The 22017-nt window shown below is 41.4% G+C and overlaps 1 protein-coding gene across 4 annotated transcripts in view; it reads left to right on the plus strand.

Moving 5' to 3' along the window:
- The window catches only part of RASSF3 (Ras association domain family member 3), a 114574-nt gene that overhangs the window by 71155 nt on the left and 21402 nt on the right, over positions 1–22017 (plus strand). The gene's annotated exons all lie outside the window — the stretch shown is intronic.

The following is a 22017-nucleotide window of genomic DNA, read 5'->3' on the forward strand; positions in this document are numbered from 1 at the left end:
TTGGGGATCCTCTAGTTCTTAAATTAAGAGCACTCTTTTTTTTTTTCCCCTTCAAAGAATATGCAGCTTAGGATGATGACTAATGACAAAAGTCTTAATCTTCTCTTTCTCTACTGAAAACCGTTTAACTACTGTTAGAGCCTGAGAAGTGGATCTCAGGATCTAAGTTGATGGATTCAAAATAGCTAGATGAGATACTCTTATGGGGTGGACCGTCTTGGAGCTTGAGGATTGGATCATCCATTTCTACTTAATAATCCAGTATTGGTTATTTACATGGGAAATCAACACTTAATATAGCATTGAATGGCAAGAAAAGAGACTATGTACATTTGGCTCTCTGAAGAGACAGTAAGTACTTCTGGACAGCGGTCAGATAAACCTCTGAATTAGATCATCACATTGTTTTCGACTGCATTTTTCTGTTCTCATTCAATCTAAGGTTGAATTAATTTCGTGAAGAATTGCCTTTAAGTTCCCTTATTTCTCACTTCTGTGTTGTGCTTCTCCCCTGATGTTTTCATCAGGGCTCCATTACTGACAGTGTGTAATGAACTATTCCTATACTGAATGCACTGCCTTTTTGTGTGCGTCCCTTCTTCAAGGTCCTGCCCACCTGAGAACCTGCTTATTCTTTGCGGTCTTTTGAGACTCGTTTGCACTGATGTACTTCACAACAGAATTGCTGACAAATCTAATACCTTCCGTCTCTGCTGTAAAGTATTGCTTAGGGATCTGACTTGGCCTTCATGGGAGCAAGTTGTTTTTATAGAATCTGAAAAAATGTATTAGTGTTCAGCTGAGCATATGATCCTCTTCTCTGAACTTTGGTTGGTCACTTATTTGTATAAGCGGTATTGTTATCATTTTTTAGAAAAGAATAATGTTGGCAAAATTCAGCTTGCCTTGACCATCTTTCTTTAACCGAAGTGTAATGACGTAGATATTTTTACAAGATTTTTAATTTTGTGCTGTAGTTTCAACTTGTGTTCTCAAGAAAATATTCAATAGACTATATTATTAGAGATTTAAAAAAAGGAGAACGCCTTTATCAAAACTAGTTCATGTCTCTGCTGACTTCAAGAGGGTGGTGTGAGGTGGGCTTTGGCTGTGGGATTTCGGGCTTTTTGTCAGCCTGGTTCTGAATTCTTGCATTTTTGTAAAATGAAGCAGATAGCTCATTCACTTAATATGGTGGGCTTTTAAATTCTGGATTAGGCTGGGTGCTAACTAGCCAGGAGACAGTTCTCCCATTTTAAACCTGATCAAAGCATATGCAATGTTATCCCAAATAAACATGAAAACTTAAGGGAGGAGGAAAACCAGTGACACTTTTTAAAGTCATTGGAAGTGAAATATGAAGTGGTTTAGTTGCCGATACAGCATATTCTATCAGGATTTCCTCTCTTTTGTTTATTAAGTCATAGCACAGTTATAGTTGCCTTGATACTGTAGTGGCAGATGTGTTATAAAATAGAGGAGAAATAATTCCTGGTATACACCTGTCTCAGGTTATGAATAAGAATAAGCTTGTCTATAAAATGGTTATGGTATTGAAATGCCCAGCTGTCAGTTAAGTTTGTTTGAAATACAGCAGGTGTTGTAATGCAAATCAGCCTGGCTTCCCTTTGATCACAGAATTACAGTGAGGTTCCTGGGAGGTTAATCCTGTGTTTTGTCACAAAATGCCTTGCGCTCACCTGTGCCTGAGATGAATTTGGGAAAGGGGTTTTCAGTCAGTAGAATAATTGGCAGCACCCTGTTGTTTTGGCTTATTCCCATGGGGACTCTGGCTTGCTCTCCAGTTGCCATTACTGTGCGTCTTAATGGCAGCAGTGGGAATGAGTGTGTGTGTGTGTGTGTGTGTTTTTTAAATTGAATGTTTCATCAGCTGAGTTAAATTCCAGGAAAGACTCAATTGTCTTCTCAAGGCAACACATTAAGAGAAGAGTCCTGCTGCTTGTTGAACTTCAGAGACTATTCTGAGACTTCTATTGTAATGATTGTAGGAAGACTTTTGGCATTTCAGATATCCATTCTGTTTTTCCATTGCTTCTTAAGGCCTCTCAGTCTTGGGAGACATGCTTGAATGTGAATATCAAAGAATAAGTTACAGATTATTCAAGTAGAACAGAAATTATGAAACGCCCTTAGTACCTTTCTATATGTCTTCTGTTTACAGCATGCATCTGCCTAGTAATGGTTTTTTTTAATAATATAGATATTAGTAGAATTATGTCACAAGTTATTTTGTTTTACGACTAGAGTTGACAGGCCTGTCTAAGCTGACAGCTGCTTTTGATTCAGTTACATGTTCACTTAGCATGAAGCTTATCTCAAGATGGGGGAACATGATTGTTTATACTGTGCTAAAAGGTTGATGGTTTTATGAAGTGAAACATCAAAGTATTTTCTAGTGCTCTGAACTTTAAAACTCACAGCTGATTTAATTAAAAAAATGAAAGGAACATCTTTCCCCACCACCAAAACCAGACCCCAAATATTCTTCAAAGCATATTTGATTTTAATAATTTGTGATTTCTTCCCTGAGGCATTTGTAAAATTTTATTTACCACTGGAATATGAAGATGTAGCTTTTGAGATATGAAGATAATAGACCTTCAGTGAAGCAGGTGCTTGCATCATGAAATGATAAAATGACATGTTGTGTGAAAATAGCCTGGTGTTGGGGGGAGGGGGAAAAAAAAAAGTAATAGAAAACCTAGTGATTTTCCTTTGACAGCCAAAGTTGACTGGAGGCCTGGCAAGCTTCTTTGTAATTCACAGCTCAAAGTAGCTTTTGAAGCAGCTTGGTGAAGTGAGTGCTAAAGATGCTAGTATGCCACCCTTGGTGTTTTTTGTTGCTTTTCAATGTAAATCAAGGGTTCTGTGTTAAAATGAGGATAGTTTTGTCTAGGCCTTTATGGCTGACATCAGAAAAGTCTTGTAATATGTAATAAAGCTTATAATGTTTTTACAATGGGATAGAGCAGTGTGTGGAGAATTTGGGATAGATGCTCCATATGTTACGTCTGGATTTAAACTGCTTCTGTAAGCAATAGACTATTTTTTTTTGATCTTTGGAGATAGAGATCTTGAAGATACAGAAGAAGAAATCATCTTTCAGCAAATAGTTTCACAATATGGTAGTAATTATGGTGGCAGAAACAAAAGACAGTAAAGCAGTATTATTATTAGAAGTAGTATGGCTAGCACTAGCGTTGGTATTTCATTATCTCGGAGGTATGAAGCATTGCATGGAACAACGTGCTAGGTGCAGTCAGCAGAAATGTGGTGCCATTCCATGGATCTAGGAAGGAACGGCTTTTTTTGTACTTCCAGGGATCCTTTCTCACTCTACCCTGTCCCCTAAGTATATGCTGCCAAGTGGGCCTCAACTTTACCTTCCCATCCAAGTCCAAACGTTTTGTATTCCTTTGATCTGACTGTTTGCAATACTTAAGACAAAACCACTCCCCAAACAAGCAAAAAAGGTTGAAGTTTGGTGGGAATGACCTACTGAAATTTTAAGCCAGAGTTGGATCCCATTTTCTTTCAGGCATGCATGAAGACTTACATCCCTGGGTAGTGCTTGCTCTATTGCCTCTTTGCTCTTCTCCGGTTTCTGTATGGTTCTGTGACTGCATTCTCACAAACAAGTCTTCTAAATCTGATATAAGTTATTATGCCCCTTAGTTATTAGACTGTTTATTAACACAGGTTATCTGTAATTCAATACAGTCTTTTCTTCAGGATTCATAACTGCCGTAAATCACTTTTCCATTTCCATTTTTGTTGCAGTGTTCATATACAAGATTTTGTGGTGAAAATGTGGTGAATGAAACTTAAGCTGGCTCACAGGATATAGTTTATGTCAAAATGCAACTCGGCGTATGCTTTTGTTTGGCTATTTTGTAAAGGGTGCTGAGAATAGCCAGCTCTTCAACATCCTAGATTTATTCCACCAACCCAGGGGAACAAATGTCTCACAAGACAGAACATGAAAAGACTTCACAGTTTGTCCTGCTTCCATGGGTTGTGCCCTGTAATGTCTTAGCAACACCCCTACAGCGTGGATGCTGCAGGTCTAAAGTTATTTTAGAGCATGGGTGTGGCTTCACTGCAGCTTTAGTTTAAACTAATTAGGTGAGTTTTAGCCAGATCCCTCCCTTGAAGCAGCTCTCTGTGTGGTTGCATGAGGAGCAGTACCAGTGCCAGAGTGGATGGAGGAGTGTGCAGGTAGGGATCGTGGCACCAGAGCAGCCCTGTCTGGGGTTGGTTTACCTCATGGAGCCGCACTTGGGGGTCGCTCGGCGGAACAGCCTCAGCAGACTGTGCAGTGAAAACGTGCCTTAAGAGCTTTTGGACAGACTTCCTAACTGGTTGCTCAATAGGAATGCTACAGGTAGGCTGAAGGTGCAGAGTGTGGGGGTTGTTTTTGTTTTTTTTCTTCTTCCATGAATAATTTTACTGAAAGGAGATGAGCAAAGAGAAAGCAGTAGAGTTTACTCCATGGGAAAAACTGTTCACATTTTAGGGTGTGATAGAAAGTAGTGCGCTAAATAGGCCTGCAATGTAAACTTTGGATTTGCTTGCAGATTGCTGATTTAAAAAATAAATGTATCACTTGTATATTTCTAGCACTTATTCCTATTCACCTATTCTTCATCCCTTGATTGTTCCCTTAACAGGTTTTATAAGCCAGTTCATTTTTTTAGAGAATAAAATCGAGGGCACTGTTTTAAATATATTGAAATGTATTTTAAATGTCATGCCACACCAAAAAGTAACATCACTCTGTTGTACTCTTTCCTGTGCCTTGAGTATCTTCAGTATCAAGAATTTATAAGAATTTCCGCTGTAGTCATAAGCCTATTAATAGAAATCAAGTATCTTGGGTTTTTTGTTTGCTTTTTAAAACTACAAGTAGGTTTTCCTACTTCCCGGTTTTGGTGGAAGGTTGAGAAGATTTTAATCTGCTTGGCAAAAGTGTCGTCAGTATCTATTTTCATGTGACTTCATACAAAATTTTACAGCTGAAGCCACCTGCCTGTGGTAATCACTGCCTATGAGTTCCACTTTATTACTTTAGACTTCTGTTGATTATGGCATGATGATTAGTGCTGTCTTCACAAGTGTGACTATGGGCAGCTTTTGGGGCACCACAGCTGCTCTGGGGGAGGGGAGGAATCATTTGTTCTTGGTTACTGGATGGAAGACATAAGAGAAATGCTGATGAAGAAGAACCTACAGCAAGAGAAGAGGAGGCTCCTCTTTGCAGGAGATCTTGCTCTCCTGTTGGATCTCTGAAAAGAGAGAAGACTGGCTTTATAGTCCTTCTCCCTTTCTCTAATCATAAAATGGGGATATTTGAGCATCCTGACTCCTGACGCATGTATTCATGTATTCTGCCCATTTCAAAGAGGGAGAGCATCACCGGATAAGCTCTTGATCAAACTGTAAGGCAACATCACTTTTTCTGAAGGTGGAAAAAATAGGACAGGACTCAGCTGAGTAGTCCTAGACTAGTCAGGGTCATGAGAAATATTGTAATTGTGTATGTTATCAGTGTAATAAAAATATTAAGTTTAAAATGTGCAGAATGATACTTTATTTGGAAGATTAATTTTTTTTTTTTAATTTATTTATTACTGTGGTAGTTCTTACTGCATGAGATATGTAGAAATTCCCTCCTTTCCTTGTTCCCTCATATTTCTTTTACAAATACATCAATCTGCTTTGGGTATTTTGTTAAAACAAATAGAGAACAAGTACGGACTGTTAACAGTGGACTAGGTAACGCCTGCAAGAACAGATGGCCCAGAGCCTAAATGATGTCTCTTAGAGCTGAAAGTGCTTGGCAGTTTGAGGGCTGTATCTCATTTTTTTTAATAGTCTCTAAACTCAGCTCTTAGATGAATGTGGTGCAGTGGGACAACTCTGAAGTTGATATAAATATTTCATATGATATAAAATGAGTTTCGGTTCTGTTTGAGAGCTGAAAAGTGGAGCTGTGACCATCAGCAGCTCTGAGGGGCAAGGTGTGGGTGTGGTCCTGTGGGGACACTTCGTGGCTTGGTCAGGGTGTGGGGACACAGGGGAAATTGCTGGGCCTTTGCCTCTTCCTTCTTCCTTTTCCTGGCTCCCCATCTTCCTGTGCTAGCTCAGTTTCTAGCCTTGTAGCAACTCTGTGGAGAGTGAAAACCTTTGCAAGAGCAAAGGGGATGGTGTGAGTAGAGACGAGAGCTAGAGCGCACTAGCCTGTGTACGTGGCGGCAGCTGCCCGACTGAGCTTCCTCTTGAGCGTGCTCTTCCCCAAGCAATGCCCCAACGCTAACGGGGAGCCTGGCAGGGGCGTGCTGCTGCGGCTTTGGGGAAAAGGCCAATTTCCTTCCCCTTGAGAGAGCTCCGGCATGCAGTTAGGGTAAGGCATCTGTGGAACTGAGCTGCTTGGGAAGAGGGGCGATTCCCTGGGAGATTTCTGTGTGGGTGAAGGACGTGCTGCTGGGAGGAGGTTGTGGCTCCGGTCATTCAGGTGTGTGCTGGTTGGGGTGCCAGGAGCTGGGCAGGCACGGCCTTCTCAGGGTGAGAGGTGTCCAAAGAGCTGAACAGCACTGAGCAGGAGGGCCCAGAGCACCTACAGGGAACTGGAGCAGAAGTTCAGGTGGCAACTGGACACTGTGGACAGTTAAACTCAGCAAGGCTGGTGGCTGGGTGGAGATTGTGGTGTGCATTGTAGCCTAGCAGGTGTGAGTTGGTGGGCACCCTGGAGTGGTGCAGGGAAGAGGAATGGTGACCTGTCCTAAGAAGGACCGTGGGTCTGTGCTCTGCAGACAGCAGCACTTACAGGAGCAGCTTGTGTACTGGGAAAGCTCTGTGGGGCGTGTGGTGTTTTTTTGGTCATCTTTTCCTCTACCTCCTGTTTTGTTTTCTTTGCTTGTCAAGACTGGCTGGACTGGCTTTGAGCTGATACCATCAATTCAACCTTTATTATTTTGTCTGTCCTTTTAAATTTCTTTCTGTGGATCTGTGATGCCTGAAGACATCGCAAAACAGTACCTCATCTCACACACGTGCTTTTCAGAAAATGTTTACTAATACCGCTTACCAGACATCTGTTAAGCAAACCTATTCATAAGCAGCAGTATGTTGGGTAATTATTAACTGTAAATCCCTTATTGGCTGCTGTTCTGTGGAAGATTTGAAGATGGCTGCTGATAATGGATAGACTGTTGCACGTTTGTCACTGTTGAATACTAGCAATGATGATCTAATGTTAGTTTCTCACCTTGCTTTGCAGGATGAAAGAAATATTCTTTAGAGTTTGGATGTAGTTTGAGACTGAACTTGAAACTCTTTTATCAGAATATGGCTAGGCTGGAATCCAGATGACTCTCTCCAGCAGACTTCAAGATGCTTTGGCTGTCCTCCTTTAAAGAACAGTTTTGAAAATAAACGTAGAAGCCAGGAGATGTATGTTTTTTTTAAGCTAACACATTGGAGTGCATTAAGTGTATATTAAGTATAGCAGTATTCAGAACGTGGGTGTTGACACACGGTGATAATGTGTGGAAGCGAGTGACTGAAACTCACAAAGCTGCTGCCCGCTAACTGTAATTTTGCACTGCCTTTCTGTCAGTAAAAAACAGTGCATCATTTAACTTTTGGCTAGACAGGCAGATGCAGACCAGTTGCATGGAAGTGTTTGCTCTGGCACCCTTCATTGCTTGCTTATGACCTGAATTCTGGGAAGGTGTCCAAGCACTATACAGGCTGAAGTGCTTATCTCTTGAGTTTTTTATTATTCTGCACGACAGAATACACAGACCTACTTAGCAAATGCCCATGCAATCATAGCTCTGTCCTGTTTCAAATTCTCTCTCCCTTTGCTGCAAAGTTCAAAACTGCCTTTTCAAGGAGGTCTTGTTCTTTGATTCCTGTTTGTTCTTTCGCCCTGAACCTAGATGATGTCTTTTTTCTTTTAATTTGAAAATGTTCTGTGTTAATGATATGACTCGCTCCTTTTCAGGGTGACCTGTCATCTTCAGGGGTGACCTTCACCCCTGAAGGTAAAACTAAAATCACTGAGAGAAATAAAATTGTTTTTTGTTTTTGTAAATTGTATAAGTATTCAAATAAAGGTGCATGAGGAATTTGATTTGTGCTCTTCCTGTGTTCACGTTAATGATGTAACAGTGGCAAGCAGCTCTTTCAGAAATGGTGTTTCTGAACCTGTTAAACTCTTTTTTTTTTTTTTATTGCTATTAGAACATTTTGTGACTTAATGGATATGTAGTGTATGTGCAAAGAGTTTGGTTGATGTCTGGAGAAGCTGAAAGCTGCTTGCACATAGACCAAGTATAAGCATGGGTGGCAGAAATAAAAGTATCTTTACACTGTGTCTCAATGTTTTCAACTGTGGTATGTAGCTGCTTCGGAATCAGTTAATCCAGTGAAAGTGTAACTTAAATAAACAAAAGCTATCTAGTTCTGTCACTGGTGCTAGGATCTCAAGACTGTATTGGCTGTCCATTTTTAGCCCTGTTTCCTACAGAAGCAAGATTTTGACAGTCTTTCCTTTGTCTCTTCTAAGCTTAGAACGTGTTGGCTAGATCTCACAGTGGGATGGGGGACATGCAGATACTGAAGTTTCTACAGGTTTGAGTTAAGTAGTAAGCAGGTCTTGCAGAGACAGGTCCTGTTAGTGCTCCGACCAGAAGAAAGGCAGCAGTGTGAGCGGATGGCATATGAGACATCAGGGAATCTGTGAAAGAGAGACTTTATAATCCGTATGAGTGAAAAAGAACATCGGTTGGAACTTGCACTTTTGTAGCCATCCATGTGAAAGTCTTGTGCAAGTTAGTTTACAAGCAGATTGTACGTGAGACCATAGGAAACCAGGCTTCATTAGTTCCTTGGCATGCAAAACCACTTATTTTTTTTTCATTACCCTTTCAGAGGCTACTGGAAGAACTTCCAGTGTTAATTGGAGTTAATGCTGTCCCTGACCTTGGGTCATTTGAGTCAGAAAAGGTTTTTAGAACAACCTTGTTTTTCTAGAACAAAGGACCTGAAAATTTTGGAAAGTTCAGTAAATAACACCATGTTCCTACAGCCTGCAACAGTCCAGAACGCAGCTAGCTTAGGCTCTTTACCACAGGGGACTGTTGCAGGAGTTTTGCTGTAAGTGTAGGTTTTGGCCTGTAGCTCCTGCTGCCCTTCCTCTGCTTTCCTGCTGGTGTGGTGGCACCTTGCTCCACGTCAGGAAGGACAGTGAACTGTCTTGTATCAGCAGTGCATTGCTGCTGACTCAGGACTGTACTGTTGTCAGTTCTGTTTGTCCAGAGAGCAGCAAGCATCCTATGTGTGTTTAGATACTTCCTTATACAGTTGTTTGATGAATTTCTAGTTCTTCCCTATGACAGTGGAGAGCCTGCCTGGCTGGCAAAGGCAGCCTGCTTTAGCGTTTTAAGTACCGAGGGGCTGTGAATGCTCCCAGGCTTGCCTACCTTTTCCCTAGGCTTCTGTATGTTTACTGGAGCACAGAGATTACCTCCTTTCCCTCTGGAGTGCCTGATGCTTCAGCTTTCTACTTTTACCCCGGTTCTGCCTTTCAGTCCTTGCTTTTCTAGAGTGAAGAGTTACAGGACTCTCTTCAAAGAGGTATTTTTGGCCAGGAAGCTCCTGGGTCAGCTGTCCTCAGCAGCACGCCCATTTGGGGTTCAGGCAGGATTCTGCACCTCTCGTGACCTGAATGGTTAGCGGAAAGTAGGCAAAGGTGAAAATGGACAGATACGTCTTTAATGAACTTTCAAACCTCAAAGGATTTAGCTTTCTTTTAAAGCAGACAGTCTGGCTTTTCATTACATACTTTGATATGGAATTAGCTTTTGAGATATTGGAGATGATTTCCAATAAGGAGTGGCGTTTAGGCATGCGTGGATGTTTTGTTTGTTTTGGAAACAAACTCTCTAGCTTCTGTAGAACTAATTCTGTAACATCTTAAACAACCACTAATCAGTACTTTAAGTGAGCCATGAATACTTCCTGTGAAAAACGGTGCATGTAGGCCCGTTTTTCCCTATATGGCAGAAATTGAAGGGCTCTTTACCAGACTGCTTACCTCCAGACAAAGCAAACCTTAGAAAATCCTTTGTTAGGAAAAACAGATCAAATCTGTCTTCATCTTACTTACATTAGTCCCTTTCCTATAAAGTGAAGGGAAAGGAATATCTTGTTTTTTGCAGTTGTCTGACCTGAATAAACTTTATTCCTCCCCACATACTTTTTTTTAACTCAGCAATTGCTATAAGGAGGTCAGGATTGAGAACTTTGTGACTTATAAACAAATACGCAGAACGTCCTTCCGTTTGATGCAATCTTCTGTATTTTAAGAGGGGGAGGGAGGTTTGTTGATTGGAAGTGTATTTATGACCTAGTCATATGCAATAGAGACTATATATCCGAGCAAAGGTTGCTCTCATAGGTTGTTTTTCTTTACTGCTTTTATCGCCTTCATCTTTGGAAAACAGGGCTCCTTTGAGTTCTTTGTATTTATGAAGCCCGATTACACATCTGAGGTGAGCCATGCAAATGGCAATGTTTGTTCTTAGCAGCAAGTTGGTAGGAAGTGTGTGAGATTCTTAGAGTATAATTAAAAATAAGGTAAGGTATCAGTAAACTTGAGAGGCTGTTGAGGGAAGCTTGAGTATTTGTAGTATCTGTAAGAATACCTTAAAGCAAGAAAATAGTTTTGAATAAAATAGCAGGATATTCAAGTTAGCCATTCAACTGACTTTCAGTATCTTCTGCATGCTTTCCTTTTATAGCCATGCTTCCTTTTACATTAAGGATGTGTTGCTTTATTGTCAAAGCTGATCAGTTGCATAAGATGACAGTGGTACTTTAAAGAAACATGGTTCATACTGCAGGATGGTTCATAAACAAATGATTTATAGCAAATGCATGAAGCACAATAGGAAATTTTAAACATTAAGTCTAATTAGAAGGGTAAATAAAGGAAATGCTACTTCTGAATGCGGAAGGGCGGTGAGACGTTTGCAGTTCTGTGCTTTTGAAATACTTACTGGATAAGCGTTTTCCATGATTTGTTTCCAACAGCAGTTGGTTTTAATGTTACTAGTCAGACTGAATGTGTGAGGCTGTATTTAAATTCATTAAGTGTATACCGTTCTGAGTGTGTGTATTAAAATTTTGGAATGCGTAAAACTGATCTCAGCAATTCTTTAGTATCATAAAGGGCACGTGGCCATTTATGTCACTTCAAGTAGCCTTTTTCCATAAGACGATTTTTCTTTAGTGCAGCCCCCCTTCTCTCCTCCCCCCCATCAAAATTTGGACGATGCTTATCTGATGGAGATGACAGTTGTCCCTTGCTGGAGAACTGACAGTTCATTGTGTCAGCTGGCTTTGGTTACAGAGGAAATGTGTCTTCTGCTTGCAGAAGTGTTACAGAGTGGAGTGGGCACAACCACAGAGGCTTGACTCTGCTCTGGTGCAGAGGCCATCTATGAGGTTGTCAGTCAGATCTGAGTAGAAAAAAAAATTGAGGAGGAGTCCAAGTTGAAGGTGCATGTTGACTTTCTGAGGCTTTCTGCTGTTTGTTCAGGCATACCTAGTAACTCTGGCCTTAGTAATTACAAGTACTCCTCCTGTTAAGGCAGGCTTGCAAGTCTGGAAAAGGACTGGCCATGCACAGGCTCTCTAGAGCTACTGCAGTAGGTTTCATCCCTTACTGTTTGGGCTCTTGAGCTATCTCCTGTTGATGAGACAAGCAGTCCCAATCCTGGTGCCTGCAGTGCTTTCCTACTAGAGTGCTGTTTTTGAGACCTTCAAACTCTCTGAAGTTGAGAACAATAGAATAAAACAATTTTGCATCTATAATCAATATGATGCACTTTCACAAATAGCTTCATTGATAGTGAACAAATCATCTTTCGATACCTATGCAAATGACATGTGGAAAGTGAATCCCTTTCTGGATCTGACCCTTAGATTTAACTTTGTGTATACTGAAGTTTTGCCTTACTCAGTAGTTTTCTCAGGTGGCATTTAAAGACGTGGTCTCATTGGATACAGACTTTCCTCAGAGAACACAGCTATGTTAAGGATTCCAGTGAAAATTAGGGCACGTTGTCTTTCCAGTTCTGCTTGGAAATGGCTTTCATATTCTGCATTTAAGAAGCAACGAACCAAAAACCCAGAAACAGATGATGAGAGAGCATCATCTGACAGAGCAGAGATGTCAGGCTATAGGGCAGGGGAGTGAAATACCCCATCTGTCCTTGAGCAGCAAGTTGTTAGCTTGTGGCACACCACCTAGGAAAACTTCACACTTTTGTTTGACCAAGTCTATCTACATGGTTATGCTTTAGTGTTTGCTCCCTACAGCCAATAAGAATGTGGTGTGACATGAATTGTTTTTGGTGCAACGCTGCATGCCCAGTGCAGCGCTGGTTCCCTCTACCCTCGCTTGTGCCGATACAGCTGTTGGAGCAGCTGTAGTATATAAGATCAGGGAGCTCAGTATGACCACTCATCCAGGAAAAAGTGGAAGAGGGGCTGCTTGAGCATGTCTCTCAGCAGAAAAGCGTGTATCTGTTTAGAGCCTTAATCTTGCTAGGCAAGATGACTTCTGTTGGGGTTTGAGAGGGCCTGTTGGTTTGGGTGTGGAAAGTAGGCTAAACCGCTCCACGTGGAACAAATTCTGCGCTGGAGCCCTTTGCAGTGGCATGTGCTGGCAGGGATGCCTTCATGCTTGTGAGGGAGCTGACTTTGGTTCAGCAGAACTTAGAGCAGTAGTTCAATACCAGCCATGTCAGAGCATGGAACTGCTTACGTGTTTTCGCATCGTGCTGTCTGCTAGCAGTGCTTCCCCTCTCTTTCCATTACCCAGATAAATCCAGGCTCTTCTTCTACCTCCCTATAGTAGAGGATTGACTATACAATGTAGAAAAAAAATTCTTTTTAGATGGTGGTTTAAAGTGATGTATTACACCATATAGTACTACCTACTGCTCTTAAGTCTTGAACATTAAGAAAATAAATTGTAGCTTCAATTTTGAATTATTTGTTTTTGGGGAATATTAACTTGGAAGCACAGCTTCAAATCTGAAGGCATTGTTTGTCTTCTGGAAAGGTCTAATGGCTAAGGGTTTCTCTTTGAAAAGTGAATTGCATTGCAAGTCTGAATTGATATTCTAAAACATATTTAATGGGTCCATTAAAATACTTGTCATCTCATAAGCAAGAACATCGATTCTTGTAAGTGCCACCAGTCTTCCTTATTGGCTACTCTCGAGTGTCAGGCTGAAAAGGAATTATTTTAGCAAAATTAAACTGAGAATTGGTAACATATTGAAAATGGCAAGAAACCTGTCTTTTTCATTTTAATCACAAAAATGCATTTTAAATCACAAAAGGCAAAACTACCATGTAGTGTTTTCCATATGTTCATGATTCACTTTTACCACTGCAGATGGCATCTAGTAAGAAAGTAACCTCATTTTATTGTTGAAGTCTAACCATTTATTAAACATAAAGATCAGTTTTTAAACACTAACGTATAAATTCATAGTCTTTTTGGACTTTGCTGTGCAAGAAAGTTTTGTTGTTACTGGCTTGTCTTCTGTGGAAAGAATTAAAGGATTTTTTTTTTCTTTAGTGTAAGCTCTCTGTAGTCCTACACCTTCAGAAGGGGTTGATGACAACTGCAAGCACTTCACAGTTATGAAAATCAGGCCTCAGATTCTTGAAGTTCAAAAAGCCTTTTTCATATACTCACCTATTGAATATGATGTTGAAATGAGAGGTAATTTGGAAATAGCATTTGATGTCTGTAAGCCTCAATTTAATACTACACTTAAATATTCTTTAACAAACACTCTTCCTAAAAGGTCTTAGCTATTGTGATAGGTACTTTTAAATAAAACACTTGGCGGCACTGCCTTTTTAAAATCTGGGTTTATATGTAGGAATAGGAACAACCTTGTTTTTGATTTTTCATGTGCTTTAATTTGAAGTTAGTCAGTGACACCTGATAGCTCTGAGTAGGTATGTGGATTCTAGAAGTAATGGCTGCTTCCAGACCTTTGAGGATCTTGGATGAATTAAAGTGCACCTCTGTAGCAGAAGAATCTGCTTTCCATTGCTTTTGACATGCACTTTTGATCCCCTTAACTTTTCAACTCTAGAAAATTACTTCTTTTTTTTCCGCTTGGCTTCCCCAAGTGAGGAGAGAGACACATCTCAGTCCCCGTTAGTTAGTGGCAACCAACTGTGCTGTTTTTCCCAATGCTCCTAGGTCACCAAGCTTTACTGCCTCCGGTTTTCTCTTTACCCAGTGTACTGTATGACTGAGCAAGCTGCACTACTTGACTTACCAGTCTGTTGACAAGTTGCAGTCTGCTCTTCTTTTTCTCCTTTTCCTTTTTCCCTTGTTATGCAGCGTGAATTGCAGTGATGTTTTTGCAGGCTGCTATAGCTACCTCCTTCTGTGCACTCCCAGACTGCCCCAGGATGGGGCAGGAAGACAGCAGCTGCTGGATGGAGATCAAAAGACATTATGCTAAACCAGGCAGCAGGGTAAGTTGCAAGGAAAGGCAGAGCCTTGGCTGGGATAAGCTTTGGAGTCCAGAGAGCCAAAAGTCAGGAAGGCAGCACGCTAAGCCTTTGCCTTCTCTCATAGCAAATCCTGAAACTGAGTTGAGGAGAAGCATCTGGTACGTCCTGGAGTATCCAGCATAGCAGGATCCAACATAAATGCCTTTTCAGACTACTCCTTTAAAATGTTTCTTCACCTGTGCATGGAGGTCTGTGAGGGCTTGATGTTGGTAGAAAACGGGTTTGTTTGACGTGATCGACCGTGGCCATTGCTCACTTATTGCACGAGCCCCCGTGATGCTGAAGCTCTTGTGCTGGGAAGTGCTAGTGACTTACGAACCGTAACTGCGTTTGCCTCCCACTCACGGCAGCAGCTTGTATCTTTTCTTCGTGCCCCTTCCTTCCCAGTTACCTTCAGCCAGCCCTGCTCGACTGTGTTTTGCTCCCTGTGATGACTTTAATCTCATGTTTCTCGGGTGCAGCAGCTGCCTGCTGCAGGACGGCCGCCCTGCTTGAGCACTCCCTGGTCTTTTCTGTTCCAGTGCACTGACTCGGCCTGGGTGCGTATCTGCAGCTCAGTCCATCCATTCTGTCCGTGCCATACTGCTTACTGGATCTTTAGCATCTCTGGTACCTCCTACAGCCGCTCCTTTTCCCTGTCAAATAGCAGCTACGTGCTGCCTGCTTCCCATCCCACTCCTGCCTCCCAGGCAGGTTCTTGCTCTCCTGAGTATTCTCTGTAGCTGCTTTCTTCACCCCAAGTGCCATTATATCTATCTTACCTACCCAACAAGGAGACCTCCATGGGGAGTATGAGGTTCATGTGCACTCTCTTTTTAACCCACAGTCTTCCACAGGTGATACGCTAATTTACACTCAGAACGTCTGTCTTTCAGAAGTCCTGTGTAGGAGGCTACTAGTTTTGTTTGTTTTGCAACCAGAAGTGGCAGGAGCCTCATTTCTCTTACTGTGTTGGTGCAGCCATATCACAGGTTTAACCCACCTGTACTTGGGCTTTCCCAGTCCTGCTCTGAGCAGGTGGGTGTAGAGCTGTCTACTAGCTGACTGAGGGTGGCTATGAAATGTCCTTCAGAGCCTTGCTTTTTGGGGGAAAAAAAAATATTTCAGTTTCTCCTTCCTGCTGGTGGTAGGCATTGCCGTTCTGACCTGCTAGCAGTTGCTTGGAGCAGCGTTCTCCTGATGGCATAGCCCCCTTCTTTAGCCCCCCTTCTTCCTTTTTTGGCATTCAGGATGAGTTAATAGTCCATCTCCTCCCATGCATGCCTCAGGCCAAGGGTTTCCTGCGGCACAGCAGCAAAACTGGGATAGTAGCAAAATCAGGGTAGGGGCAAAACTTGCAAAATGCCGAGGTGCTCACTGACTTCAGAAGATGCAGGAAGACTCATATCTTCTTATCTAACTCCCTGGGACGTAGCTATGAGTTCGTGCTGCTCAAGGCAGAATTCCCTGAATCATACAAGAGGGGGCCAGAGAGAGGAGTAGCATGCCAGGGTGGGGGGGGGGGGGTGTGCATGCTTGAATATGTCTCTGCTATAAATTGCAACAGATGGTGGGTGGGATTTTTTTAAGGTGGTTCTTATTCACATAGTACTTTCAAACAACTTTCTTTTCCCTCCAGCTTCCTCATCGATGGAAGTTTCTGGAAAAAATGTGAAAATGAACAAAGGCGGGTTGACTTGGGGTTTTTTATTTTTGCTTTTTTTGTTTGTTTTGTGTTGCAGCTCCAAGTGAAAGGTCATAGGAACTTCAGTTTCCTTTTTCTGTGGTGCTAGACATAGCTCTTTGTCTCTACCAGTAAAATTATTTTTATTACCCAGCTTAGGGAATTGTTGTAAATGACAAGTATCCAAATGGGTTTTTACAGAGTATGTTTGTATTTTTAACATATACAATATATGTTGTAGAATCTGCACTGTCTTCTCTCACTAGTATTCATTTCAGTGAGGAAAATACCTGCCTTGCAAGAAGGGATTTAGTTCTGCTGACTGACTGCAGGCTATATATTTGAAGAATTGACTGCAAGTTACCTCACAAGTCAGGTTTTGGTCCTTCCAGTACCAAGGACCACAGATGCTGCCCTGTTTAGCTTCCAGCCAGTGATTTTCTGTTTGCTCAGGAAGGGTATCCCGTTATGCTGGGTCCATGCAGTATCTGATTACCCCATGAAACCTGAATGCAGTTTTGAACTCTTGACCAGATACCCTATCTGCCTGTACTTTCTTTATTATCCTTTAAATGTGTTTTTCTTTCCCCCTTGCAGCAAGGGATGACAGTTTGACTAATATTTCTTTTAAGTCAGTCTTTATTTGATAGCTCTACTAAGGTAAGGTTATATGTGTTGTGGACTTCCCACTTTTCTCCTCCTTCCTTTCTCAATATTCAGGCAGAAGTGGCACCTCTGAAGGCTACTGACGCTTGCTCCAGTTGAGTGGCAGGTTTTAGGAAATATGGATCTGTCTGCCTTGAAGGTTGTTAACAGAGGGGGTAATTCTTGTTTCTTTTTTTGCCCTGGCCAGATAGATTAATTCTCATGTTCCATACGTGTGTAATATTTGCAGATATCTCTTGACCTGTCAGAATGAAAGCCAGCTGTAATAATTTCATATCTGCCTCTTGGGTTGAAACGAGAGCTGGCTCCTATGAAGCTGGCCATGTTATTTGGAATGCCAGGCTTCCTTTCTGTGTAAAGGTCTGTCTTGGCGGGGGGTGTGTGTGTGTGTGTAACTGAGATCTCTGAACAGTGATTCTCTAAAAAGTTTTCTAAAAGAAACCAATTTTCCTTTGGTAGGACAGGAGAAAGCTTGTATACCTAGCTTCTTTCTGGGCCTTCAGATAGAACTCTGAAACAAATTGAGGGTATTTTTAATAGTAAAATGCTACGACCTCAGATTCAAGGCCTGTACTGACAAATTGTTCATGAAACTGAAATAGAGAGACGGAGAAATGGAATGGTCTAACTAAACTTCAGGTGGTGACCATCTTGTCTGGTGGTTGGAGGAAGCACTAATGCAGTACTGAGAAGGAACAGAGGAACACATTAGGAAGGAGAAGAAAGTGATTACTATAACAGTATTTAATCAGAAGCAACTATGTAAGCAATAACTGAACAAAACTTTATAGTAAAGCGTTAAAATATTAACACCATTCATGCAAAAAGCTAAATAACCTCTTCCCTCAAGAGGGAAGCTCTTGGAAAAAAAAATCTGTTTAAAACAATTATGTATGTATGTAGAATTTAAGAAATTCTTGGTTAGGTGTATATATACACATGTAAATTTATGTGTACGGATAAGCCAGGGCACGGTTGTATAAAGTTAAGTATAACTGTTCTAATCTGAAAACATCTCGGCCTTCATACTTTTTTTTGATGAATCCTAGCTCCATGGAACTTGAATTCTGGATTGGGCTTTCTAGGTAATAAAATAATTCTTAGTAGAGATGACCACATGAAAGTGAGTGTTTGTTTATTTAAAAAAAGAAATGAATTACTAAGTCAGGTTGTCACTAGTTTGCAAATGCCAGAGTTATTCCTCCTTGTCTCTCTGGGTTAAGCTACAGTTTTTAATTGCATTATTGCTTGCCAGCATCCCTCCCACAGAGTCTTCGCCTCAGCCAGTACGCAGAAAGGATGATGCTAATCTTGATGAGTCTCTCCCCTTTTTATTATTGAATATGTGGCATAAGGCCATATGTTTCTTGCACAATACTCAAAGTTTGCTTTAAAAGAAAAATTAAATCACTTCAACATATGATTTTTTTTTCCTGTGATATTTCACAAATGTTTGTGAACATGCCTTCCAATAATAACATGTTAACAGCTTCTCCCCATCTGCAAGTGCACTACTACTCATGTTTCTGGTTTTAAGCAGTCGCTTTTGTGTTGGAGTTGGATTACGTCATTCATAGCTATTTGTCCCAGGATCTGTGCTGATGTCGTCTGCCAGTCACCTTGGTTAGCTGGGCTTAGGTTTGGGACCCGCGATTTGTTTCTCTCTGATTGCAGTGATGATATTCCCATTCAGTGCTGGAAGCTGAAACATAGGGAGTGTATTGTTACCTATTTGAAGTCAAAAGAAATGTCTGTCTGGACGAGTATCCTGTCTGGCAATTGCCATCAGGCAGGTGCCAGGGGAAGAGCGGAGGAAGAGGGCAAATTGTCCAAACATCATTGTACGAGTGTTTTTCCAGTCTGTAGTGACTTACAGTTCGGGTTATTTTCTTCCGAGAGTTAATATAGTTGCTTTTGAACCTATGTAAACTTTTAGCATCTGGTATCCTGTAGCATGGAAATCTATAGCTTACCTATGTGTTACGTGGTAAAAATCCCCTTGTTTTTCTGCTCTGTTTCCTGAGTCTGTCTCTTACTAGCATCATTGGGGTAGGTATTCAGCTCTGGATGGAAACACCTGCACAGAGGAGTCTGAATGCAAGTATTGCACTGTCAGTGCTGGCAGCTGAGCTTAGGGCTGTTCACCTCACTGCCAAATCAATGTGTAGGCTGAGATTTGGTTGCCTAACTCTATCTAGGTGTCTGCTTTCCCTTTAGGTATTCCCCTCTAGGGATGTGTGTCTTGCCAGGTCTCTCCAGGGGTGCAGGTATCCGGCCAGCCCTTTGGCATAGCGGCCAGCCCTGCATAGGCGTCTCGCATGCACTAGGATTTCTCAGCTATGCTGCCTGGCACTTGGGTTTAACCTATGAGCCGCTGCTCCTCCTGTCTCGCTCTCTTGGCCAGATGGGAATGTAGGAGCCTATTCAGGTGTTTTGACCTAAATCTGAACCCCTTGTCTATGTAATTAAAAAAAAAAAAAAAAAAAGTCTGCTGATCTGATGAGATCTGCCGTTCTGATATGATTACAGAGAACGCATAGAAGAACCTCCTTGTGTTTACTTTGATTGCAGATGTTCACTACTCGGCAAATCCTAATTACTATCAGGTCTCAGGTCAGACCCCCTACAAGCAAAGAACCTGCCGTTAGTGATCATCTGTGACTATTTTGTACTTATAACTCCATTTCAGGGCAGGGGATGACACCCATTTCCACAGAGCTGTATTTACTTGAGAGAGAGGGAGAGAGCCTCTTCCTGCCATCCCTGCCTCCTGCTCTGGACTCCTTCCAGTTTCTGCAGGAAGGCATCTTGCAGGCCAGGGTTTTTTCCCCACCTCAGCCATGGCTGCTTGGTTGAAAGTATTGCCAGAAAACACTCAAAATGCCTGCTTTTGCAAACGTGTGAGCAAAACAATCTTGTGTGGAGAAACACAATGATGTTGCTGAACTGTAAATGAGTGAGTTTATTCTTACGTTTTATTTGGTTGTCAGTGAAAACAAGTATAACAACGCTCCAAAAGATCTATGCGTTTAGGTTTTCTTAACTGTAGGTGGTCCTTGAGTAAAGCAACCGTAAGAAAACATTGCTTTACTTATCTCCTTGATCCTATAGTTCCTGCATTACTTTTCCCCACTCATTCACACTTATCCTTCTGGACTCTTTAGCTATCCAACCTGTTACAGCTGCTCCAAAGGCACACATCAGAATTTTTATCACAGACAAAACAACTCTTTCCCTATAATCTCTTGGTTTGCTGTGATTGAGCAGTTTTGACTGAGGTTTTGAGAGGGGGGGAAAAATGTCGTCTTAATGTGTAGTATTGTGAACCTCAGCTCAGGCATCAAAGTTGATCAAAGTTTTGATCAACTGAAAAAATGGCTATTGCTCTCTGCTGCAGTTTTTGTCAGTACATATTTGTGTACTCAGTTTCATTCATGGAGCTAATAGTTTCTGTTCTGCTTAAATAATCTGTTTTCAAGTTACTGTTGCAAATTTGACGCTTGGATATGTACTATATTTGTGTCTAGAAAGCATTTTTTAATAACTCTATGGTTAGCACTTTACTGCCAAAGCATGTAATTAAAGACTGCTAGATTAAACCTGTTCTCCTTAAAATTACATGTGTATTCACAGGAAAATCTGAAATGGCCCGTCATTCCTGATTTGAGTGCTAAAGTGGAAGATACTGTTTCCCCATTATCCAGCTGCAGAGAAAGTAAATTAGAGGCCTCTTAAGGGGCCAGGTGTCCCTTGGCAGCCTTTTTATGGCTCTTGAGTCTAATAAGAAAGCTGGATGTTAGGAGTTTCTCAGCTTGTTTGGACGTGGGGGAGTGTTGTGTGCTATATAATTTCTAAATCTAAACAACGGTTGCTGTGCTCTCCCGGCTCCTCTTCCTTATATAAATTCTTAGTTTTTAATCTTGCTGTGCTGGATTTGTATTCCAGTTACCTTGGTTTCCAGAGCAACCAGGCACACAGTCACTTAAGCTGTTGGATCAAGATAGTAAATATCAGGGAGATTTTGGTCATGGGCAGACATCATGCTTTGTAAACAACTATTGTGATGATAGAAGGCAGTGGTACCCCTTTCTGTAGGGGTACTTTTTTGGGCTGAAGCAGTCGGAGCTGGAAGATCTTGCAATGCTAGAAAAGTTAATGCTAAAATCTAGTGTCCTATTGCCAGCATTCCTGATAACTAGGCAACATTATCTCTGCCCCCATAATCTCAGCATTCTTGTGTTTAAGTTTACCGTAAGTCTCAGATATCTGTTTGAGAGGATGTTTTAAGATACCAAGTTATGTGTAACCTTTTATAAAGGTTTGCTAAGCCTACTGTTTACTGCTGCTTTGCAAAGTATTCCCAGGAATCTCCAGTTGTGCTGACAAATTATTCTCTTAACCAGTAGTAGTTTGCCAAGAAATTCCAGAAGGGGTAGGAGCCCAGATTATGAGCAGTCATAAAAAATACGAGTGTATTTGATAACTGCAATTCATGGGCTATTCACAAGATACCACGGATGTCTGGAGCTCCAATGCCTCTTGGAAGTCGGTGTCCCTACTCACAAGATCACAGAGTATCAATTACAGCAGTCAGTTGGTCATTTTCCTATTATGTATTATTATTACATTAAAAAAATCCACTTCTGCAGTGAGAATTACTGTTACCTATTTTATTGGCAACATCTGAAGTAACTAAAATAAAAATATGACTTTCTTGACAGCAGTATGCCTATGTATTTACATGCAAAGGCATTCCATTCAAAGCAGTTTAGAATCAGATTGGATACAGGTCCTTTGCGTGGGCAGGGAAAACGAGCGGTGATTACTAATGGACTCCTGAGATGTTCTGAACAAGATATGAGTGCAACTAGGTATTTATCACTCAGTATGATTAATCCTGGTGGAAAAAGTGAGTATTTCTTGCCCAGTTTCATCCGTCATAACTACAGGCACCCAACTAGCGCTCCAGCGGTGGAAGCAGCCTGTGGTACAAAACATGGTAGTGCCTACCTCGGTCAGATGTGGGGGTGTTTTGGGAAGCTGTG

The sequence above is a fragment of the Struthio camelus genome, chromosome 1, assembly GCF_040807025.1.
Source record: "Struthio camelus isolate bStrCam1 chromosome 1, bStrCam1.hap1, whole genome shotgun sequence".
Taxonomy (NCBI): domain Eukaryota; kingdom Metazoa; phylum Chordata; class Aves; order Struthioniformes; family Struthionidae; genus Struthio; species Struthio camelus.